Below are 26,427 nucleotides of genomic sequence, written 5' to 3'. Positions count from 1 at the left end.
ACAGAATGTGCGGCGTCGATTTTTTATAGACCGTTTTCGAGCAAACTTTCTAATACTGTTTTCTCCAAAACGTCTGAGTGCTTGTGACATACTGGAGGATTTTACAATCAATAATGCTAGCTATGTACATGTACCTTCTGCCATGTAGACGTACATGTTTGTCTGGGAACAACAGACAACTACTCTAGACGACAGTGTACATGTAACTCTATCTGGCATATCCTACATATTGCGGGATGGGTGGGGAGGGGGGCAGCGAATGTTATCTCAGAAGACTGCTGTCATCTAATTCTTCCTGATATCAACAAAGTGCTTGGCAGCACAAAACCTGTCTTTAAGTGAGTAAAGACTGAACCAGTTTTCCATCTGTTATCACATGATGAATCAACCTCGCACTACATTGTGACTCTAGCCGGTAGATTTAATGTAATGAAGAAGATAATATGTTGGCAAAGACGGAAAATAGAAAATGTTTTTGGCTGCTAATTTGCCTGATATCTCGACACAATTTCTTTTCCACTTTGCTCGCCGAGGTTTCTGTAATCCGATGCCAGCAGAGATTTCTAGTAATCGGATTGACAAAAATGGGTTTTACACTGGGCAATGCTAGCCAGGCTCCCTAAGCAGCTTACTGTAATTGCAAGTGGATCACTTCTGCATTAGATATCAGCCTGGTGGTCTTTGCCATGAAATGGAACTCAACTGGGAATCCATCCTGTCAGTTTGGGAGCCAGATGAGGGCTAAAGTCTTGTTTAAAGTTTGAATTTATTGAAGGCGTTGGGAATGAATGTATGACTTAAGCTGGAAGATTTGTAGTTCTATTTGGACTTTGCTTCTTCCATTATGTTGTAGGAATAGACATGTCTAACATTGTATTTACAAATTACTTGCTGAAGCTTTGTGCGCCAATATATTGTAATGGAATAGCTTGGCGAGGTAGAAATTTTCAGATTTGTGATAAATATCTATTAGACAACACCAGGGACAGGGAAACAGTTAGCACAAAGGACAGGGAAACACAGTCAGCACCAGGGACAGGGAAACACAGTCAGCACCAAGGACAGGGAAACACAGTCAGCACCAAGGACAGGGAAACACAGTCAGCACAGGGAACAGGGAAACACAGTCAGCACCAGGGACAGGGAAACACAGTCAGCACCAAGGACAGGGAAACACAGTCAGCACCAAGGACAGGGAAACACAGTCAGCACCAGGGACAGGGAAACACAGTCAGCACCAGGGACAGGGAAACACAGTCAGCACAAGGGACAGGGAAACACAGTCAGCACCAGGGACAGGGTGGACTCTTTCTAGACCACTTGTCTTTGAAGACTACATTGGGACTCAGACAAGTTTGACTGCACTTTAAACTCTTTCTTGTGCTTCTCTCAAGATTCAGACACAGAAAAATGTTCAAAGGGAAGGTCTAGGACACGCTGCCTGCTCGCCTGTGCAATACTGGTTGACATTTAAAAACAACCACACCATCCAATTACTTTCTTGGCACACTACCCAGACAGATCTAGTTGCAAAGATTCCTCTTGTGTCTCACATAAAAAGACGTCCTCATGTCATTATCCACTAGCCTATCATTTGAGGCTACAAATACAGATTTTAATGTAAGAGTATACTACATCAAAGTGACATGTTATGTTGCCTCTAGAAAAACATTAAGTGCACAGTCATACTTTTTACTAGCTGAAATATTGACTCATAATCAGGGCTGTCTCTAGCTTTAACTTTTTGTCTGTACCTCAGTTTAGGGGGGGGGGTGCATGCAAAACTAGGGGGTTCTGGGCTCACTTCGCAGGACATTTTTGGCAATTTCAACCCTCTGATGATGTGCTATACACTTTTTCTGAAGCAAATTTTCTTAGGAAAATTGATACCTAGAAACAGATAATATAGACTGACTGGTCTCATAATATTGACTCTTTTGTGTTTTCCCTCATTTTTGTGAGCACATTGTTATAGACCATTGATGTTTTACTGCATATTTATGTTATCATTTCCTGTTCAAGAACGTTCCCAACAGGAAGAAGCCAAGCGCACTACATTTTCTTTTATTGACTGATGGATGAATGGATGGGTGGTGTTTCTTCCATTTTCTATACTGCACTTGAAAATCATTACCACTTTCAAGGTTGCAAACTTTTTAAAGAAAGTTTACCATTTCCTGAATTCCTCCATTTACTGCCAACTTACCCCCAACTGTGCTGGGTCACCTTCAGGCTTACCTCCCCATCAGTCAATTGTCAAAATCATCTCCCACCCTCCATACAATCAAAGCTATTAGGACTATTGCTATGTAGTTTTAATATACTAATGTTTTGTAAATTGGTTTACAATTCAGTTGTTTTTAACTGCGAAGAACCAATAAATCCATCTTGAATCTTGAATCTTGAAAACTATAGCAGAGAGGCAAACTCAGCCACCCAAAAGAATACTTCATCTGTACTAGGAAGTAAATTAATGATATACAGTTTGGAAACAGTGTTTGAGTGGGTAATGAAGAAGTCAGCCTATCCATGCATCATTGCCTGGGAAAAGTTTTCATATCAAGACTGACACCTTGATGTATGGGAGACAAAAGACCCAATCATCGCATTACTCTCTGCCCTTGGAACTTAGGATTAACTGAAGGGGCTTTGACCCATTTTTTTCCACCGGCACATTAAATAATGGTGATGGTTTGAGGTCACAGGCTTGGCAACAACCCAGGAGGGCTTTTACGTCGGATACGCTCAACTGTTCCCAAACAAATCTGCAGTCCTTGTGTAAGGCGCTGAAACGGGTCAATACCATGCATCTCACTTCTGTACATCAAAGATCGGGCTGCCTGGTATGGTTGAGTGCTGCTGCTATCAGTAGTTTCTGCTCTAGCTTTGTTTATGAGTTATAGTACATGCATGCAGTTGAGCCCTCTATTTGTTACTTCTTTGCACTTGAGTACAGTAGTCTTTTGGTTTTGTTGTATGGATAAAAAGTTCAAAAATGCAACTTTGTCAAGATTTTGACTAATTTCAGCACAAATGTTTATAAAGATATGCATCAGAAACAAAAGATATGCAACAGAAAAGGAAGAGATTTAAGACTTTTGGCTTCCTGAATTCCTCCAAGTCCACCCATAATTCCTGCTGGCTCCCAGCCTGATTCTGAGACCTTTAACCCCGTTATTCTGCCTGTCAGTCTTCCCCTACCCATGTGCTGTCAACCTATTCCATTCAAACAGATAAACAAACACACACAATTCACCCACACAAAACAATACTTCTGTTCCAGGAATTGAATTGTACTGTGTACACTGAAGCGTCTACGTTATGCATCTACTATTGCAATAAAGCAACCCTCACATTAAACTGAGAGAGTTAGAAATCCATCTCTGTCCCCCACTATGGATGTTCTGGGTGTGGTCCTGTATTGATAATCCTTAAGTTTCATGCTCGGCAGAGTTTTGGATCTAAATATTGATGTGATGCGATGATCTGAAAAGCACTTAATATCGAGCTCGAAATTCATCAAAATCTCACTCCAATTTTCAGGCATAGTTTTGGACAATTGAGTCTTGCATATCTAAGTTTAGCTTGTTCAATTATCCATCAAATCATTACCGCTTTGAAAGTGTAACTTCAAGCATAAAATGTGGAAGATTAGTTCCATATTTATCTTTAATCAGGGCGTACAATTTTTAAAAGAGGTATTTTTAGAGTTTTTGGTGGCAAGGTGATCTTGTGGTTAAGGTTTTTAACTCAGAACCTGAGTGAAATCCCAGTTATGCCCTTGCAATGAGAAAGGCACTTTTCTCACTCAACTCAGGCAAAAATGAGAGTCTATCTTCAGTTAGAGATGTCGTTTTGGAAGGGATGCAAAGATGGAGGTCCTGGGTTTGAGGAGAGCCACACCTTCAGCATAGAGTAGGGGTCCTTCCCAATGTGAGTGGTTCAACATAACATTCTTGTTTTTACCCAGATTGTATAGAGCACAAAACTGGTATATTAGGTGGTTTAAAATTACCAGTTATGCAAAAGAAACAAAAAAAAAGACTAGAAACTTCTAATACCATGTTTCAAGAATTCCCTTGTGAATGTTAGCTGCTTTAAGTCATGATCACATTACTGTAACCTTGTACTCCTTTTTATTACATTCTGCTGCCATCCTTAACCCTCTGCCAAGGAACATAATTTACCGCCCCCCTCCCCACTCTTCCATACTGTCTCATCTCTATTCAGGCTTGGCCGGATTGCGCATCCCTGAATGTTAACACCCATTGATTGGTCTCTATCGTCCTTCTGTGCGATGATCCCTGACAAGCGTGTTCCTTAAAATGCAAATGTGGACGGTAGAAGCATCCAAGCAGCCTCATCCATCAAATATAATGGTTTCTTTGAGGGCCAGTGGCACCAGGCCAGGCTGCCGAGACAACACTTCATCGCTTTCTCATCCTGTTAGTTGATTAACCATGCAAACTACAGAGCAAACCCCCTACTAATCATTTCAACTGATAAACTGTTCACATGTAATCCACTCTCTGAGATCTCAATCAAGTATAAGGTTGCCTTTCTAATTGCCGTGTTTTTTTGGTCCTTTTGTGGAATGTAGGCGTCCGCTGATGCCTTCAATGATGCCCGCTGACATTCATAGCCTCTGCGTGCGTTCAATTATGCCATTACTTCATCCAGGCACATGTTGAGAGTTTCGGGGCAGTGCCATTTGGATGCATCATCACCGAGCAAGTGGTCCAGAAGGGGTGGAGAAAAGAAATGATGTCATTTGTCTTCTGGGGAGAGGATTTTGCGCGAGGACGGTGCAGGGATTTAGAGATGAAGACGAGATGATGCTTTAAATCTCAGACATATGGGAAGTGCCGGTGGAATCATCTGTTCTATTCGGCATACCGGGTATTCTAGTTCGAGTTTCGTTGCCCGTAATGTTTTTTTGCATGGTGAACAAATTGACAAACACACACATACAAACACTTGCACAATGTCGTACAAAAACACACACAGACACACACAAACACACATATTACACACAAGTTACATGCATGCACATACACACACCTCAAGTAAAGCACCACATGTAGGATCTATGGGACATTTTTCCTAATGTTTTGCAAATGTTTTAACCCAAAACATGTGATTCATATGTTTTATAAACCTTGTGTTGAGGTAAAAATTGTACTAAACAGAAAAGGTACTCTTGATAGACAAAGGAAGTTAGAAAAACACATGATATCAGCATTATTCGGCCTGAAAGTAAAATATGGCAGTGGGAACAAGAAATCAAAAGATTTCACACTTTCATTATATCTAATTTGTTTATACATTGTTGTTAGTGATGCATACCTAAATCCAATTTCAGGTTCAGGTCCGGATTCAAGTCCAGAGGTTTAGGTTCAGGTCCGGACTTAAGTCCGGACCTAAACCCATGGCATATACAAAATTGCATGTTGGCAACCTTGCAATGTTGTCTGGGTGAAACTTTGGCCACATAACATGGAGGCTGGTACTTGACGATGCCCGATGGCTATGTTTTCTTCATTTTGCAGCAAAGATTTTGGAATCTACGGAAGGTTTTAGGTGGTTTAAAAAGAAATGGGTATGTGAAATGGTCTTTTATGGTAATAAGTCCGGACTCGGTTCTTGACTTTTAGGTTTTTTTGGACTTGAACCTAAACATTTTTACAAGTCCGGATCCAAGTCCAGTGAACCGGTATGCACCACTAATTGTAGTTGTTGTTGACCATTCTGACCTCCAATTTGACCTTCCTGTCAGTCTGTTGTTACACCATTCCCCCTTCACTACCTGTGACTATTTAAACCTACAGACACAAGCACGCTAGCAGAAGAACATACTGAAAACAAAACCTCCGTATACGGAGGTAAAATTCATGGTAGGAAAATTTCACTGTCTGGTTGTGAAGACCCTGTCTCTGGCCTCTAATGTCTGAAGGCACGTGAAGAATGAGATAATATAACTAACTGCAAGGTTATATCGTCTGGGTTTCTTCCTCTAACAACTCCCATGTCACCCATTAGGTGAGCTGAGTCATATCAACTTCCCACTACCTCTCAGGCTACAACAATATTTTTGAAAATGATCTCCTAGATACGACCTATGCTTGTAAACCTGTCGGATATTTTAAAAGTTGCAGTGTAGAAATTTTATGCAAAATCATAACGATAACTATGTTTAGGATAAAAAGTCCTTCCTAAATGCCACCTCTGAGTTTTAACTAATAATCAATATTGATTATAATACGTTGCCTTTGATAGGTGATACTGTTACTGTTAGTGTTTTATGTTATATGAAGTTATTTTCCCTCAGTCTGTGATTGGCAGAAATGGGGAAAAATAAAAATTGATTTTGCTCCTCTGCTATCGATTGACCTGTCCCTGCGTGTGGCTCACTTCATAGTGAAGATCCACGATGTTGTAATGTTGTGTCAGTGGAAAGTCTCGCCATGCGTCCAGTAGGCAGCTGGCGTTAGAAATCGATAGCATTGAACCTGCCCTGCAGGAGGGGATGTCACATATGGTACTCGTTGTCACCCTGTGGGCTACCACAGTGGACCTGTCATCACGACACTGAGGATAACTTTGTTATGCTCAAGGGCAAAGTGTTAGCAAACAAATATTGCTATAATTATCATATCAACAAACAATTAAGTTACTGACAATATCTATAAGGTATATGTTATTGATGGGAGACAAGGATGAATGATTTTTTAAGGGAAGTTCTGCTTAAGCACCAAGGACAGCTGTCAGAAAGCCAACAAATGACCTTGACGTTTGTCTCCCATAGACCTACCCACATACCAAATATCATCACAGTTCATTCCAACTATGCTGACAATTATCTATGCTGACAAATACAGACACAACAGAATAAAAGATTTTTTGAAAAATGGAAGTTCTGCTACAGCACCAAGGACAGCTGCCAGAGGCCTAAGATTGAACTTGACCTTAATCTTCCCAAGACCTACCCACATACCAATATCCTGACAGTCTATCCAAACTATGCTGACAACAAATATGCTGAAACAGAGGCACTCTCAGACTGATGTCTACTTTGTTATGGTTTAGAGATTAGTTTCAACATAATTAAGAAAGAAACGGATGAGCTTTAGGCCACCTAGCAGCTGTCTTATAAACTGCAGACTACCAGCATGTAAAATCAATAGAGGAACCTCATTGACATAGATGTTTGCTGTCAGTGTGCCTCCCTAATTACATGTAGTCACTAATTAAGCTAGATTGAAGCTAAAAGGCCTAGGGAAAAAGTAACAAACTAGAATTATGAATACAAATTGACTTTCAAAGTAAAATCTACAGATGCACAATTATCTGGTGTGAAGCTGATCTCTTTGGACTGTAGAATGGAGGTTTTCCCGTGAAATCTGTCAAGTGCACTTTGTCACTACAACAGTTACTGTCTTATTAGCTGTATGCATGGCATACATGTAGGGTGTGTGTGTACAAGGCAGCGCAACACTATTGTAGCTAATAGCGATATATAGATAGAATCAAAAGTTGAAAAGAGAGTTTCCAAAAAATTCAGAAAAATGTGCTTTTCCTGTCGTAAGAAATCATCAATTTTGGACCTGAAGACTGGAAAAGTAAACCAAGTTTAAACTTACTGATTCTGTCCTTGAGAAGGTGTTTTTGTCAAGCTGACTTTCAAAAAAGTATAATTGTGTAACAGTTATGACTCTTAGATTTCCCACAATGCATGTCTCAAGTCATGGGGAGGGGGGCTCATGTAACTGTAACTGTAACTAAAATTTTGGCATTCCTGGAGTCATAATTGGTAGCTTGTCTGATACCTTCCACGTAATTCCTGGCATGTACCATGTTCCCAATCCGAACGAGTCAAGTATGATTTCCAATTCGTGCTTTGAATTCCGAAAATCAATAATCAACGGTGTCTTGATTCTTCAAGTTGCTGCTTGGAGGAACCAAGTCGGGGTCTCATCTGTGGATCCATAATTTTTCATCCGCAAGGATTATGTTTCAAAAGGAAGCTAATATGTTCGGGGGCATACCCTCTCTCATTGAAATCAAAGGCTATTTTATGGAAAGGCTTAAGTTTCGCTTTTCATCTGCAGATAAAAAGCATGCTGCTACATACATGCAGTCTGTGTCATTAGTTGAGATGAAAAAGGTCGAAGTAGATTTGTTGAAGGTCGTTGGAGTTGATGCTAATCTTCAAGGTTATTCGCCCCCCCCCTCCCCCCAAACACTTTTGTATTGTATAATGAGACCACTGCATGTATAACTGTCTGTCAGCAATCTTTGAAGTTGACATATAAAAGTACCTAAACAACAGAGGCCTCATCGAACATACAATGTAAGTCTTACAGTCAATACATTTGTACATGTACAATGTATGTTACACACAAGGGGATTGGTTAAGGTGAAGGTCTGTCCTTCATTTAGATTTATTAGGCCTGACTGGCAGTTGTATATATGCAAACTAAGGCCATACCAATTTAATTTGTTGGTTCTCGGATTTTTTCAGAAAAAATATGAAGCGACAGGGCAAAAAAAATAAAAATAAAAACAGGTCTAGGCATCCTATTATAGGCTTAAATGCTACAAAATGAGCCATGAAGTCAACATAAAAGGCCGGGTTAAAATTTAAACATTGAATTTTGAACTTTTAATCAAACCACTGCAATGATAGATGGGAAAACTGTAACAACTAGGAAGAAAAGGACTTTCCTCAACTGTTGGGGGCAAAACATGAGCATTTTTCAGTTGATTCAGGACCAGAATCAAATTTTTTTTTTTTTGCAAATCAGAAAAAAACGAAGAGGCGAATCCGAGAACCAACAAATTAAATTGGTGTGGCCTAATGAGGAAATTTTGTCTGCAGGTAATATGTTGTAAATGCTAACAGTTCTGGGAGTTCTTAAAACTTTAATGCCAATTGTGAAGTTATTTACATGATTTATGCAAACTGAGGAAAGTTTAGCTGACTGCCATGCAGGTAATATGTTGTAAATGCTAACAGTGCTGGGAGTTCTTAACCTGCTATGCAAATTGTGAATCATTTACATAATTTATGCATGTTGCATTTGTGAGTATGAACATCTAAGTATGCAAATCAGGACCTGTGGTTTGTGTTCAGAACTTTGACTAGGAAGCAACTGATTACATGATTGTATAGCTGTTACAATATTGGAAACTACTTCAAGGTACTACTTGCATGTTGTTTGCGAGCCTTTATCTATGGCATTCCATCACAAGAGAAGGTATGATTTGTATGCTTTCAACAACTCCACAGTGACTACACTTAGTGATGCATACCTAAACCCAATTTTAGGTTCAGGTCCGGATTCAAGTCCAGAGGTTTAGGTTCAGTTCCGGACTTGTAAGTCCGGACCTAAACCCATGACATATACAAAATTGCATGTTGACAACCTTGCAATGTTGTCTGGGTGAAACTTTGGCCACATAGCATGGAGGCCGGTAATTGACGATGCCCGATGGCAATGTTTTCTTCATTTTGCAGCAAAGATTTTGCAATCGACGGAAGGTTTTACGTGGTTTGGAAAGAAAGGGGGTATGTGAAATGGTCTTTTATGGTAATAAGTCAGGATTCGGTTCTTGACTTATAGGTTTTTTTTGGACTTGAACCTAAACATTCTTACAAGTCCGGATCCAAGTCCAGTGAACCGGTATGCATCACTAACTACACTTCACAAAAAGAACAAGCGTGTACCCGACATGAATCAAACATGAGCAGATCAAAACCTACCATCTCAGCGGGCACTGAAGTTAACTGACTTAACACAGAATGGCTTCACAATACCAGACCTTTGCACCCCAGTTCCTTAATTGTGTGCGCATACAATTCAGTCTGGCTGCAACAAAAGAACCAGTCCCTGAGCACAAAATGTAAATATGATTGAAAATGGTGAAGAGAGCCAAATGGAGAATGATAGTCTTGCATACACATTTCCAACCTATATTTGATACTGTTTGGATTTCGAAAGTTTGCATATGGCAAGGAAAAAATTATTGACTACCTGATAAAAAGAAAAAATAGATTTTTAGAGTCTTCTCAAAATATATGTGTGTGTGTCAGCTTCTGCAGTAGGAAGCAAGAAACAAATTACCTCATACCTCCCTTGAATATTTTGATTTTTAACATTATTGTTCGTGAATATTTTTGTTTTCTGTTTAGTAAAAAAATTCTAATTTTTTTAATTACTGTTTTGAATTTCTTGCTGATTCTGTTTTGTCCATGTATCAACCCACCACCCCCCTCACCCCAATCCCAGCTCCCACAAGGTAACAGCTTAGAACAGGAAATTGAAGGAAGGAAATGAGATAACCTTCTCTGATCATGAGACCTTTGACCTAACTTCCTGTCTGTATCCCTAAATGCCTATTGCATGTGGAGATGACTACAATTTGTCAAGCAAGCACACAAAGTTAACAGACAAAACCCTCATAAACAGAAATACTATGTACAAACTCTGCTTACAAACACCATGGAGGTACAAAAATGTAGTTTTTTCTACCTCCATGCAAACACTGTGGTTACATTTCCATGGATTGTAAAGCAAGCAAAAATATAACTGTCAAAACTTTTTTTTATCAGTAGGTGGATTGCATCAAAATTTGTGATGTTGCACTTTTTGTTCCAAGTTATATCTGCTATTACATGATATTTATGACAATTTTGAATGATGATAATTTTAAAACATAAACTTGAGGCAAGAAGAACAAGCGGGCTTAACAATGTGTTCTTAACATTATTATATACATGTAGGGACCATAAAAGTATAAGTCTATGATACTCTGGAGTGATATTTGCATCATACATTTCCGTCACACCCCACTAACTGTGGAGCTTGGCTTGATGTAATGTGTGCAAAGCAGTTACGGCTAAGATAGTATCATGAAGATATACGACGTTTCCTCAGCGTAGCCTTGGTTTTTTATTTCCCAGAGGCAAGAAGACATTTTTCTTTATGTTCCAAAGTCATTTCTGAGGAATCTGAAGTATGTGCCATAAGTTATGGTTGTTTTGATAGTTAAGTTAGGCAATAAAGTCCCATATCTACGCAGCAAGAAATATTGTATGATTTTGATTAATGGTGTTACTGCGTTATATGTTGTCAGATATGTGTGTTCTCCTAAGAAGTTTTTACAACAACTGTGTTCTGTCTTAAGTTTATGGTCATTTGAGACTTCCAAAGCATCATTGAAATTCATTGTAATTTCCTGTACAAAAATTGGACTGTCAAAATTTTCAACTCAAGTCTTGGAATGAGCAATCCACCGCTTCTGTGACGTCACATTATGAAGATAGAACATGTGACTCAGTGAGCAAAGGATCAGAGGAGCACGTCGGCAGAACGTACTGGGCCTGCGCAGTACCCCGTATTTTCGCATTTTTCGTTGGGTTTTTGGTCAACGTTGCATCAGAATTTTGCCTGTTGCAGAGGATATTCTTTCCTACATAACATTTGGAAACTACTGTCGAAATGCTAACCATATATGAGCGAAATCAACCTTATATGAGGCATTCTGCCGAAATGCTATGTACAATACATTACAGGTTTCGCGCAGGTGCTGTACGTTCTAGCAAGAAGTTTGTTATGCCCCCATCTCGGTTAAGGGATCATGGTTGTAATTATGAGGCCCTTATGTAAATGGCCTCTTACTTACTAAAAAGTTTGGCTCAGCGCCCATGACCAGCACTCCAGGCAGTAGACTGCTCATTCCTTGACAGTGCAAAATTTTCTTAAATTCCTTTTTTTTCTGCATTCAAAAATTACAGATAAATATTGGCTGTGAATGATTTTTACCAACACATATGAAGTTAATATAATTAGCAATGATAGTCTTTCCTACACATTCTTTCATAAAAACAACTGAGTGACTGTAAATAGCTGTATGGAAAAAATGTACATAACCAGTATAGTTATGTACATGTATATAACGTTGGTTAGTACATTATCATTATACAACTGTATATAGGCCATTATCCTACATTTAGATGGACTATCGTTGAGAGAAGACTACCCATTGTGCTTGTAAAGGCGTGAAGTAGCCATTTCAGTGCTGGCGTCTCTTCATAAATTGTTTGTAGCTGCAGTGTTAGCCAGGTATATGTGAGATTGCAACAATATCATAAACTGTATTATGTTGCACATTATTTTGCCAATTTTACAAGCTTGCAAGGGTTTTAGGACCACTAAAAATGCAAGGAAGGCAATATTTGTAGGCTTCACTCTTGAAATTGCGCCAGTCATTGCAAGGCTAATAAAGAAAAAGTGCTGTGATTCTTCAAACATGCTTAATCAAGGAATCTTTTCTTTTCAAAGGATTTCTAACAAAAGTTGTATGATTTGAGGTCCCGTGTTTGGGAGAGCCACACCCCACACACGTTAAAGAACCCACCACACTTATCGAAAAGAGTAGGGGACCTTCCCGGTGTGAGTGGTTCAAACATTACAGTCTGGTCTCAGGTTTGACATCTTTGAAAAGGTGATAGTCACCTGTTATGTCAATCCTTCCACAAATGTGGTAAATCGACATAAATAAATAAATAAAAAGTTGAATTCCCCAAAATTTGCCATTATTAGTTTAGGATGTTGTTAGTCAGTATCAGTAAAATTTGAATATTCATTTAAATTTCTACTGTATTATGAAATATAGGACAAAGGTGAACCACACACCAAGTCAATTTGCATAATTGAAGATATTCTATGGTATTAAATTACTGCTTGTCATATTCATGATGCATTAGCATTAGGTAATAACAAACATCATGATACTATTAACATTAAAATTAATGGAAATTATTACCTCACTAGTATTATTTATTCATTCTGTCATGTAAAATGATAATAGCATCATAATAGTTCTGCAGAAATTGCAGTTGGAAGTTAATGGTATGACATACATGTTTAAGCAAATTATAGCTTGATAGTGTAAATTATGAGCCTGTTAGGCTCAGCAAACTTAATTTTTATAGAGGACGTCCTCTTGAGACCTTAACACGCATCCTCTGCGATAAAAGAGTTTAAATCATAGGTGTTTAGCAGGAAACCACTGCTATTTCTCAACCAATCTACATCATTTAGAAGCACTCTCAATGACATTTCAAATGGATTAGTCAGTTGGCAGTGACATACAATGTATATTAAGTAGTATATGTGGTTAAGGTTGCTAACTTACACATTGCTGTACCATGTAGTTTTAACACAGAATTTGCTAGAATGGTAACAAATTATACATTTATGGTAAAATGTACATTTTAATAGATCTGTCATAACTAGGCACATGGAATACTTTCAGTCTGGGCCAATTCTTTAAAATCATTATGGGAGGGGGGCAACCCAAGTTGGATGAAGAGACATACATGTACTATTGATTGGGTACAGCTCATATTTACTTACAACTGGTGGCGTTTTTCATTTAAATCCCTCTTACTGTACAAACGAATTACTCTTAATTTAACAGTATAGGTATATCAGGAATTATTTGAAGTAGGATTTGGATACTTAGTTGTTATAATATGTACTGTAAAATTTGTTAGGTATTTTAGTAGGAAATACTGTACAGCCCCTCCCCGTTGGTCTGGCCCGTGGCCACCCACGCTCCAGTTCTTCTAGAAATTGGAATCATCTCTCACCTTCGCATCGGACAATTCCTCAACACACCCTCTAAACCTGGAAACCCCTTCGTTCAACGAAACGTAGTTGTACCGAGACGTGTAGGCGGTGTGGCCGAACGGGACAAGATCGTGCCCGCACACCTGTCCGACATGTTGGGGCGCCGCGGCACCGCGTACGGTAATCAGGAGGGCCGAGCAGCACCCTCCCTATCCATCAATGCCGTCAGCCTGACAGGCGGGCTAAACTACTGCAGAATGGGGGACGACAGCTTTAATTGGATCTCACGACCTTTTAGTAAGTTATGTATTACTACAGATGGCGTGATTAGAGCCACTGGAACTAAATTATGCCAATATTCCCAAAGGTACAGTCCAATGATGGTGCGTCGTTAATTACCTCTGTAATAGTGGTACGACCCGCCGTTGGAATATTACGCATTTCACTCCAACTGTGAGGTCATCACAGACGATATCAACATTACGGTTTAACAAGCAACCGGCAGCAATCATTCACCAGGAGGTCAATAAAGAAAACGGCAAGAAAAGGAGGTGCGGACTTGGGTACATCCTAGTAAACCGTCGCAAGCAGCACTGGAATAATAAAACGCTTGACAAGAAGTCATCAAATATTCCTCTGAGCGTGTTCCATCTTCACCCCTCTGCATGGAACCATGTTATTGTGTTGGTTCTGTGTTTAGGTAATTGTATTGAGGGAAAGGGTGACCTTATGTGTCAACTCCTAATTTTCATAGCCTCCGGGAGGCCTCACTCTATTTGCAATGTAATGAACAGATAAGCCAAAGAGCTGCCGCAAAGATTCTAATAAAACAACACGTCAGGAACAAACTTCAATAGCCGTCTTCCGTGTAAAATATTACACGGGAACGCGATTCTATCAGTTTTCAATATCCACATTAGCAACAAACTGGATTATACAGGATGGAGGATGTGAATTAAGGGAGGGGGGGGTAAAAACTAGGAGTGTTAAGCTAGAGGATATCTTTGATTTGCTAATAAAAGTATAAGCTTAGACAGTCAGCTTAAAGTGTGAAATGTTTAAAGTCAAGAACAGAGAGCAGTGTTTGGGTTTGCACTACTAGTTTGCTTCTAGATGTTTGTACATGTACATGTACGAATAATGTATGTTTGACCTATGTATTAGATATTTTGTTAAAAGGTTGTGTTTTACATTCATTATGCATCATATTTTTTTTATTAATACCCCCCAGTGAGACTCTTCATAATCATGCTTCATTGAAAGCTAAAATAACCTCTAAATGTTAATTGAGGGTTTTTAAAAATCTTTTTGGAAAAGTATTAAGATTTACAAAAAAATTGAAATTTTCTTTAAAAAGATTAATTCTAATGAGTTTTTTTATACCTAATGCAAAAATCTAGAGATCTTTGAAAGCAAGTGCAAAAATCTGGAGATGTTTTATTAGTGATGCAAAAATCTGGAGATCTTTTTATAGCTAACACGAAAATCTGGAGATTTTCCATAGAAGTTGATGTGCGGTGTTTTGTCCTGCGGCGTGCCCCTTCCCTATCATTTTTCGTAGCTCCCATCACTGCAGATAAAACCTGCCGGGTGCCTGTCATATGGTTAAGTCTGATAATGGTTTCCTCCAACAATCTCTCTCCTGCCGTGGGCGAAGTTTCTCCCTCTACGTTTCGTTTGGAATCCAGCAAAACCTCTGGAATGGCCCAAATATTTATATTCGTTGTCACCCCAAACGTTCGTAAAAAAAACTGGCAATTACAATCGCAGATGTTAGGGTCAGACGTAGTATCAGATTTGCATGAATTTTGTAGGAGTGTGAGGGATTACGAGCTCTCCGTGTTAATGTGTGTGTAGTGGGGGAAACTGATACAGCCTGGGGAATATACCAGACTGAAATATGGTGCGATACGCCTGCCGCAACGCCGTTAGTTTTCATGAATATTTCAGCGTTATTAGCAGTACGCTGATATGATTGCTATTGATTCGTGGGAAAAGACTGAAATTCCTATTTCGTTTGTGGCATAACAAGGAAAAAAACGACAGCTTCCAACCATATCCTACCTACCTACACTAGTCTTGTATATGATGTAATGGGTATTGATTAAGTGATGACTTTTATGTATTGTTCCTTTATTGGAATACGAGTCACTACTGTGGCATCCATCTTTCCAGAATGCAGCATTTATGGCCTTTCTGTATTACTTGTGGAGACGAGAGTCACGTACTTGTCATTTCTTGTATCTGTCGGCTATACCAAGCTGATAAAACTATTCACAGAATCTTAATACATGTATGTATCTGCTAGCTATAGTGTCTGTACCAATGTTCTAGCTATATAGCCAGCCAGACATTTTTTCTGTCAACTCAATCCTAAGGGGGTCCAGGGGCATGCTCGTGCAGAAAAATTTTGAAACTTGACTCCCTGAAATGCTATTTCCCACATTGTACATTTTGAAGGGCAAATTTTGCTGGTAGACTAAACTTAGTTCAAACTCATTCAATCACATACCCATTTCTGTCCATCAATGATGATGGAATAGGCAAAATTTTTGTCCGGCATTAGCAGCAAAATTCCTTCAAATGACAGACGCTGGCTAAAACATTTCAGTAGCATATTCGGCAAACACAAAAGATATCTGACCCAGATTTTACAACTGTATTGTAGGTAATATTGGGTTGGATCTGCTCAATATTCAATATCAATATCTGATGTACAGTAGTTACAAAAGTCTGTGTTGCTAGATTTTGCATATGATAGGAACTTTGTATTGTAAATTATAGATATAGGTATCAGACTGATTCCAAAAAGTTTTGGATTGTTGACTTTCTAGAAAGTTGATTTGGTTTATTATGAATGTAAACTCAAAAAATGCCATGAATGAAAGAAAATATTTACCTAATATAGTATATACACTGCTCATACAGGAATTTCACGAATTGTTTGCAGCTAAAAAGATCCATGTTACGTTGAAACTTGTTTGTATCAGTAGTGCTTCTGAAATTATCAAAATTGTTAAACATTAAATTCAGATTATAATAGAACATAGTGAGTAAAATATTGCATAGAAATTTTGCAAATCAAAGTCCATACTAGATGACGCAAAAATCCTGCATTTTGGCCTGGTTGAATGATGACCAGCTTATATCCATAGACGTACTCAGTGAATGATGGTCCCTTTGGGCTGCTGTACCTTACGTAAGCAGGGTCATTATACAGCCCAAAGGGCTGACCATTCATAGTGGTAAAGGCCAAGGTTCTTGCTGGTCATTCTAATGAGTGATGATTGTGTATGAGCAAATGTTCTAGCCAGCGTCTGTCTTTCCATCATTTAACAGAATTTTGCTGCTCATGACAGACAGGAATTTCGCCATATTTGTCATATCATCGATGGACAAAAATTGATGTGTAAAATAGTGTTCCACAGGGTCATGGTTTCAATTTTTTTTCCAAGGGAGCATGCCCCTGGAACCCCTAGGATTGAAATGTCTTTGGTACTTGACATGATGTTACATCAAGAAAATTGAGTTGACAAAAAAAGATTTCAAGCTGGCAAGAACATTGCTGTAAGCCTTTATTACACATGCACAGTGTGAACATTACTGTCAATACCTATAGAAAGCGAACAATACTTATTGAAGTTTGGAGTAGAGTTTGTCGTACCACTAGACAGGTAAATTTATCAGACATCCCTTGTCCATTCCACTAGCATTAGCGGTAATCCTTTCATGACTTCTCCATTTCCGCTGCCCCCGTCGTCCCTTTGCGATCTTCAATCCTGATTTGTTGTACCAGGCAGCCGTTGACTTCTCATTTTCCACAAGTTCTTTTAACGGCGGTCCGATAGGAACGTTTCGGTGTCGCCTTCTCTGATTTAATTGTGACCTTACGTTCACCCTCGGTCCCTGTAGGTACACTATCACTCCATTTCCAGTATCTTCTGTTGGCCTGTGTTTTCCCCTCAGAATTCGGACCGTACCATTTTGACCCCTGTATTGCTTCAATACTCTTCAGGGGGTCCTTCGACCTTGAGTCAGGGTCACCGCCCCCCCACACCTTTGATTGACACCCACTGGGGTCCAGTTTGTTCCATTGTGATTTATTTTATTTCTGCTGCTAGTAATATATTTTTCACGCCACCACGCAAGTCTTTTTGCACAAACTTTCTGTCAATGGAACTTTTGACTCTAACTGCATGAATCTCACATGGCCATTGAATAACTGTAGCTTGAATAACATTTTTACTTTCAACTTTATTTGCTCATCATTTAACAAATGTACAACAGCAGGGGGAGCAGAAGCGCATCCCCCTGAATTAGGTACAATTTGTCACATCATTTGAAGCATTAAACAGCATTCACATAGAAGAAATAATACATATAAACAACCATATATACAAAAGACACATATAAAAAACTAGAAAGGCCGACATTTGCTTGGGAGCAAATACAGCATATTTCAGTCCATCTCCCTCCCACGCAAAAGTGGACTATTCCAAACTTACCCCAGTGCAAAACTGGCGAAGGTTCTCAAATAAATGAATTAAAGTAGCTATATGAGAACAAAGATGCAACAACATGTACTTTGAATCTCGAAAGCTTTACTAATCTTATTACAGGTATGCAAAAACTAACAATGATGAGATTTGATACATTTTGAAGGTCTTAGGCACATAAAATTGAATGTGTGGGTCATTACGCACCACTTAGGTGCAATGTGACCTCAGGTAACCCGCAATGGAACACGTGTTCCATGGATGGAACCGGCCATTCTTTAGATAGAACATGGAACGGGTATAGCACTTTTGGCCCTTTTTGTGCTGAAAATAGCCATTAAAGTCCCCCAAATGAGTCCTTTGGAAGTGGTGTATGCCAAATATGTGACTGCTATTCTGTAGACACATGTTCAAGGTACCCTTATACCGAATTTCAGATCATTTGGTTGTAAAACCAGGGCTCAGGATCCAAAAATCCATTTTTTGGCGAAAAATGCCCCAAAAAACCTTCATAAAAATTTTTTAAAGGCATGTATCAAAAAAATGAAAAAAACGCCTGGGGGTATTGGCCCACTCTACCTCCATGCCAAATTTCAAGTCATTTGGCTGAATGATGGCGGAGTTGAATCCCTTTGACTGTTTGGCAGGAGAAGGAGGAGAAGGAGAAGAAACATCAGAGAACACAATATATTTCATCCATACCATGGTATGGACTGAAATATAATTATTTACAACATATATGCACAAAGTTGCATCAGGCTATGCAAAGTCCAGTACTAGTGTAGGTTCAAGGCAGGTTGTTATAGAGTCTGATGCTGTAGTGCAGGAAGGACTGTTGCAGCCGTTTAGTTCTTGCATGGGGAACAGTGATGTTGTGACTGTTCCTCAGCGATCTTCCTGTGACAGACTTTTACATTTAGAGACCTAAATGTACTTTTTGCTGACACAAACAATCAATTTTACTCGTGACCTTTAATTTGTTCTATCACATTTTTTCTTTCACTGAAAGATCATAGTTTAACTTTTGTTAGGAACTTCATTACTTTAATCATAGAATGACAAAAGCTTGGTAACAACAACCAGCAAGCCTTGGATGGAATCCAAGTCCAAGTCCACCTGTTCGGCTGATTCAGCTGCTACCAAAACTATGTACAATGTAAATCCACAAGTGACATTTCTAAAGGTTACTGGGAGAAAATTCTATTATATATTCTTATTTCCCAGTAAAGAAGTATTGTTTTGGGTGGCAGAGTTTGTGTCTTAATTAATTGCTTTGGTTGCGTATTGTGGGTGGGAGGTGATGTTGACAGATGTTGGAAGGTCAAGCCTGAAGGTGACCCACCAGGTAGGAGTAAGTGGGTGGTATGTGGAGAAATTCAGGATGTTGTGCTAATACCTGATTAAACTACATCATACAATGCCGTCCTCAGTTCCAATTTATGCATGAAAACCCAAACCTTCCAGAGCTTGAAAGTCACAAGGAAACCCAGAATACATGACTTATACTTCCCAAAAGTCTGAAAGCTCTGATTTGTTGTTTCCTCTGGGATCTCGTGCTTTTAATCCTTCCAAAATATATAAGCGGTCTGGTGAATTGGACCTTGGAGTGTCGTCACTCTCGGTACAACTTTGCAGCCATTCGACTAATGAACTGTAAAAACGTCAATCATCCAAAATTGGTCATCTGATAGGTGGCTGGAAAAGAGGTCTTATATGTTGTGGTGGATCCAAGATACAAGTATCTAGGCCTGTTATACCAGTCCCTAATAACAGAATCTGTGACAGTCATTTATGCAAAGCCTTTAAGGTATCCGATGCAATTTCAGGGCGGCAAAAGAGAAAATATTCAGAATTAGAAAATCTGTCTCATATTGACATTTACTGCCATTTCTTAGCACATTTTCATCATAATTTCGTTCTTGAAGCTTTTGAAATAACTAAAAAACAAGCTACAATGTGAGGAGTCCCTTTATTTTTTGGGTTCCACCCATAAAGAAAACTAAAACCAACCTACAAAACAAGCGACCATTTTACTGTTGACTATTGACTATTGACTAAAAATCCAGAATCTTAATATTTAAAATTTTGCCAACCAGAAGTTACATTGGATGTCTTAAACCTTCAACCTGCTAATTTAGTAGCCGTTTGCCACCAAATTTGTATCGCTTAATATGATATGCAGTTAGGCAGGAGGGAGAATGTTAATCACACATGACACGTAATTCATTATTAGGATTTCGTATCAACCACAAAATGATGTTTATGCATCTCATTAACTTCAGAGCAGTTGTCCAGATACGATGTAAAATTCAGAGGCCAAAATGACGTCAACACAGCACAGAATAATAAAATCTTATTATACTCGGATGCCTTTGAAGCATTGAACCAGGCCTCGAAATTAACTTTTTTCACTATTGTCCCAGAATTGTCCCGAACATAGATTTCAATTGTCCCGAACTGAAGATGGACTGTCCCAGCCTGCTTTTCAGGAAATAAGTTGATGACAAAAATAAGAAAACAACAACTGAATTTGTACAACTTGAAATCCACTTTATTAGTAAATGTAGGGAAATACATGATAATATCATGGGCATGGCACCGTCCCTGATATTTGGAATCCCTGATTGGTCAAATTTAAATGTGTGTCAGAGTATTATATTTATAGGCTGCCAGCAGTCTGCAGCAGGATGGATGGATCGCGTTCCCAAATGACGTGGATGGTCTTAGAATTTTCCAATTGCCCCAAAATTGTCCCGAAACGTAATTTGAATTGTCCCAAGCTGAAAATTTAGTGTCATTTGACACTGGGACAATGTTAATTTCGAGCCCTGTTGAACAGAGTTAATTTTCTGATGAAGTAGTCAATGTTACAATCATGTAAGTAGCAGTGATAAAAAAAGTAAACAATCATGATATTGGTTTCTTTCATTACTCATTAACCATTCCAAATTGCTAATTGCCTGGTGAATCATTTAGTTTTCCCATCTGCAATATTGTAAAAGCTATTTCCCTTGAAAGGAAAAGAAATCCAGTTTAGACTACTGCTACCAGCTATAATACTGTCTATATCCCACATGTCTGTCAGGTTTACAATATAGTCTTTAAAAATGTATACTTTGGTTTATGGTGAAATACTCAATTCTAATTAAGTGATAAATCAAAATAAAATTTTGTGTTTGCATTGTAAACTTTGGGATGATAATGGAACAAATTTCCAGTTCTGGCAGAGTGTAAAATTTAGTGTGATGATTTAACCGCTACCCACCTGACTAGAAGAGCAATTTCTCTTCTTTTCCATTTAGTAGAATATTCATATTTTGTTCCATTTGAAAAAAATAGGCCCAAATGAATTTACTTGCATATGCCCACCAAAAAAACAAGTTAGTGTAGCTATGCTAAGTCTTGTAGATCCCAAACTGCTACCATGACATGAGTATTTGGAGGGTGGCATATTCAAATATTGATATTGATAAAAGTTTTTAGTAATAATTGTATAATGATAGACAAGTGTAGTTTTTAGTCCTTTGTGGGTGGCATTGTTAAAATAGTGCAGCACCACATTGTCCATTTGATACTTATTGAATATTAAATAATTAATATATACTATCTAAAAAATACTATCTTGCAGCAATTTGCTGAATCTTGACTTTCTTGTCCTCCAGTGCTGAGTTTTGATTTGTGCACTCAATCCCTCCCACCCGCCGTGCAACTGCCGCCACTTTTGTCTGATTCCCCTCCGCAGACTTCCTCTCACCCCGGGCCTCGCCAGCTTAAATGCCGTTGACTTGTTAACACTAGCGCTCTCCAGAGACCCTATGGCCCCCTTGTGAGGCATTTGGTAGGGTCCTCTAGCGGCTAGAATGGCAGGCATAATGGATGGGAGGAGAGGAAAAGCTGTTAGCCCACCTCACCCTTAGAAAGGGCACATTCAGCATTAGAGGCTTGCAGCCTGCATTATCGTAGTAAGCAATACTTCTGAACAGTGGGGGCCTCATTAGGTGCCTATTCAGTCTGGTACTGTCGACTTTTTTTTTTTTAACAAACCTTTATTCAACAGAACAAAAGAGCGTACAAAAAGACAAACACACACTGAATTACATAAAAACATTCTACCCAGTCGATATATTTGCTAAATCCCCCCATTTTTTGTAATGACTGATCATATTGTTTTGTTTTCGTGCGATGCTTTCTTCTGTGGCTTTAAAATTATTTACAAAGGATTCAAAACTATACAAAGAAATAGTTGCGGAATGACGATTCTTGAAAATATACACCTTTCCCAGTAATATTATAAGATTGCATATAATTGGTACTGCTTCATGATGATCACCCAATAGAATGTTCAACGGATTTTCTATATTAAGATAAAGTCCAGTTTTTTTGTTAAACCATTTCTGAACACTCAGCCAAAATTTAAAGGTACTGTCGATTTGTTTAGTTTTGCTGGGAGTTAATTTTGCAGTTACTGGAAGTACAACAATGCAGAAGAGGAAAGGTTTCAGTCTTAATATAGTATAAGAGCAATATAACAGAAACATCTACTTCAGTGTGATACTGTAAACTCATTTATTTTTGCTGGGAGTTAATTTTGCAGTTACTGGAAGTACAACAATGCAGAAGAGGAAAGGTTTCAGTCTTAATATGCAGTTCAAACAAGCTGTAGTACAAGAGCAATATAACAGAAACATCTAATATGCTGTGTGGTAACTGTAAACTCATTTATTTTCGCTGGGAGTTAATTTTGAGGTTACTGGAAGTACAACAATGCAGAAGAGAAAAGGTTTCTTAATATGCAGTAACTGTTGAAACAATCTGTAGACTGTAGTACAAGAGCAATATGACAGAAACACATAGTATTCAGATGAGTATGGTATTGTAAACTCATTCATTTTTGCAGGGAGTTGATATTTGCAACAAGAAAAGTGGTTTTTAAGCAGTTGAAACAATTCCGTAGTACTTAGAACAATTCAAAGGAAACACAAAATTGCAGTGTCGTGAATTCGCTATAGAGAGGTCATCTTAAAAATATAACCACCACAGTAAAAAATGTCAAGGTTTACAGTACTTTTTACATAAAATTGATACAAGCTTCCAATGTTTATCAACAAGACAGATTGGGTGATGAGAAAATCATACTCCTTCATTTTCTTCTAATTTTGAATGTAATACAGTTCACTTTATTTCCGACTTAGTACCTAGCATATTTGATCCATTTGTAGACAATTACGTAACGTAGAGTACATTGCCGTATTATAGAACTTTTAACACATTTATGTCTGTCACCAGACCTAGCCCTTTATAATGGCCTCTGGCTATTTAAACAGCCTTGGCTGAATGTTTTGCTTTGATGGAATCAATAAAATGAAATAACAGAGAAATAATCCATTGTCCTGAAGGCAGCTTGATAAATATAGATGCATAAGATACATATGTGGCATATTGGTTTGACTTGCAGCAACATTATATTATGGCATTTTAGTGACTTTCATCAATTATCTTTAGGCACAAGTTTACCCTTGATAATTGAAATGCATCCATCTTGATGGAGAGTTGAAGTGAATTTAATTGAATATAGTAATCTTCCTCTCATCTTGTGATCTTATATTCTCTCATCTTCTGATCATATATTAGATAATATATGCTTGGTGAATACTGAGTGTAAGATTTAAGGTCATTACTCTCTCTGCCACTTCACTGCAAGTTATTTTATTTGTTTCATGCTCCTAATATCTTCTGAAAGAATTAAAAAGCAGACAAGCCAAAAAAATCTCATAATTCTGTGAAATATTTATAGAGCTTTTTTAAATTTCTTGTTGTATTCTTATTGTCAGTTTCTTGCTATTCTGTCTACTTTGTATTTCTCCACCATCTCTCACAAGGCAACAGACACGCAAACAGCAAAAAATTGTAGACAAGAAATAAAATAACCTTTTCTGGGACCCTTGACCTAACTTCCTGTCAGTGTGCCTGACATGCTTGTACCACAGAAACACAAGAAAACAGAAACAGACACATGTAAAACCTCTACCTCAATTTAAATTTGGCTTTGTGGTCAGCAGACAACTACACAATGAATAGATTTCATTATAATTGATTAGGGATTTATCTAATTTAGTCAGTAACTGTTACAGTAGATGTCCATGTTTTGGGATTTTCATGTTAGTGAACACTTTGATAAGAATCATTCATGCTGGTCAGAAGTATTCCAGTGGAATGGCATCAATGATATTGAGGGGAAGGGGGCCAACCACTTGTTAGTCACCTATTAACACCACAGACAAAAGAAGAGACTCACAGGCGACAATATCTTAAATGGATCACTGTCTGGTCCTTCTATCCTTTTAGTTTCTTTTAACCCTCTTCTTGCTGCCTAACCACATAACCAGTACAAATTTTCTGCCAAGAGATTGCCACAGAAGAGAGAGGGTTAAGACAGGGCCCCTTGTTGTATAATTCTTTCTCCCAGAAGCGTGCGGCGCTAGGAGAACGCTGACCTTGAATTTTGAAGGTCGGGGAGGCCAGCCTTTCTTTGGGGCTCTTTGCTGACATTTAGATTCTCCTGGGGGTGGTCAGGTCTTGGTTTCAGGTCACGCTGAATCCCGTAATGTAACCCCATTAACAGTTTGCCGTATCGCTCGCACATGGATGGTATGATCACCCACTCGGTCACTCAACTTTAGGGCCCTTTTGAAACACCCAATCATGAACGAAATCCCATGGGACTATTGGAAAAAAAGGTTAGTTTTTTTTAGATTAGAAAACTGAATTTTACCATTCGATATCAAAGCTTCAGATCTGGTTAAAAAGCAACCAAATAACATGAAAAGCTGCAAAAATCACACTTTTGCTGCAATGTGATACCAAGGACACACCTGTAACTGCAGTGTGATACCAAGGACACACCTGTAACTGCAGTGTGATACCAAGGACACACCTGTAACTGCAGTGTGATACCAAGGACACACCTGTAACTGCAATGTGATACCAAGGACACACCTGTAACTGCAATGTGATACCAAGGACACACCTGTAACTGCAATGTGATACATGTACCAAGGACATACCTGTAACTGCAGTATGATACCAAGGACACACCTGTAACTGCAATGTGATACCAAGTGTTACAAACAGAAGAACGGTTTAGGGTGGGTTTGTGTGTATGCTTGTCCAGCAGAGATAGTTGCAGGGAACGTGAACAGACCTTCATTTTTTAAAGGTTTTTAAAGTCCTCCGTGTGCCAGGTGAGAAGAAGTGGGTGGTACCTGGAGGAATTCAGGCAGTGGTTGACTAATACCCAATTAAATTACATGTACATCATACAATCCCCTCCACAGTTTCGGTACTTGCTGGAAAATTCAAAACACTTCCTAGAGCTCTGAAATCCCTGATTTCTTGTTTGTTTAAAGTTAAAACTTTTGGTCCAACACAAAAAATTCTCTCACCTAGAGCTTTCGACCAGTCACTCTGGTCTTCCTCAGTAGACTAACCCAGTAAAGCTTGTCACGTGGCTTCTTTGAAGTGTGACGTCAAGACTGGGTCAAAGGTATCTGGTAGACGATGTCGGCCCCCGTCGCGGTTCAATGTAGGGTGATGGGCCCTGATGTATATGGCTTCCTTCACCCCTCTCAAGAAATAGTCTTGTTCAGTGTCTAAAATCCTTACAGTGTCAAGTGAAACAAAATGTCCGGGTGACTCTATGTGAAGATCTATCTGATTTGTTGTTGTTGACTATTATGCACAATATAAATGTTAACACTGAGTGCTTCCATGCACCAAATGTGTACCTGACGGTAGTGAACTGAAATGCAAGTGTCAGAAGGAATTAAAACTTGCGATGAATCTTAATAAACCTGAGAACCTGGGAATTAGATTAAAGTTGTGAAGGATATTGCAGAGTCGGATGTTATGACTGATACAGTCGCGAAAGTAATCATGGTTGCATTGGATTCTCCATGTTTGAGTGATCATACTCCATATCCAACTGTCAACTGCATGTGCTGCAGCAATATGATATGATAATGTGTAATATCACCCCAGCTAAGGCGAAATCACAAGGGTTTTATGGAAATATCTTGGCTTACAGCAATTAGTCTTGCGTGACAGAAAACTGAAGTTCATTGGTAGCAACTCAAAACATTGTTGAGTGGAAATTTTTGGCTGTTTTGAAACAACAGTTACTGTTCTTCTATCTTTTCAACAGGTTTTTAATGTAAGTTACAGCTGGTTGAACAGCTTTGTAAATCACACTGTTAAAGGCACACAATGCAATTTTAGGACAGCAAAACTGGACTTTC

The 26,427-nt window shown here is 38.7% G+C and overlaps 2 protein-coding genes across 2 annotated transcripts in view; one reads left to right on the top strand and one right to left on the bottom strand.

The window, feature by feature from the left end:
* LOC109476609 (leucine-rich repeat-containing protein 4C-like) overlaps positions 1 to 14,466 on the bottom strand; it is a 72,494-nt gene extending 58,028 nt beyond the window's left edge. The window contains exon 1 of the mRNA XM_019777600.1: positions 13,658 to 14,466. The gene's annotated coding sequence lies outside the window, so the exon portion shown is untranslated. The remainder of the gene's footprint in view (positions 1 to 13,657) is intronic.
* LOC109476608 (staphylococcal nuclease domain-containing protein 1-like) overlaps positions 1 to 26,427 on the top strand; it is a 168,464-nt gene that overhangs the window by 99,755 nt on the left and 42,282 nt on the right. The gene's annotated exons all lie outside the window — the stretch shown is intronic.

Source organism: Branchiostoma belcheri, unplaced genomic scaffold, assembly GCF_001625305.1.
Source record: "Branchiostoma belcheri isolate BF01 breed outbred unplaced genomic scaffold, Haploidv18h27 scaffold38, whole genome shotgun sequence".
Lineage (NCBI taxonomy): Eukaryota > Metazoa > Chordata > Leptocardii > Amphioxiformes > Branchiostomatidae > Branchiostoma > Branchiostoma belcheri.
This window is presented reverse-complemented; position numbering and strand designations above follow the sequence as displayed.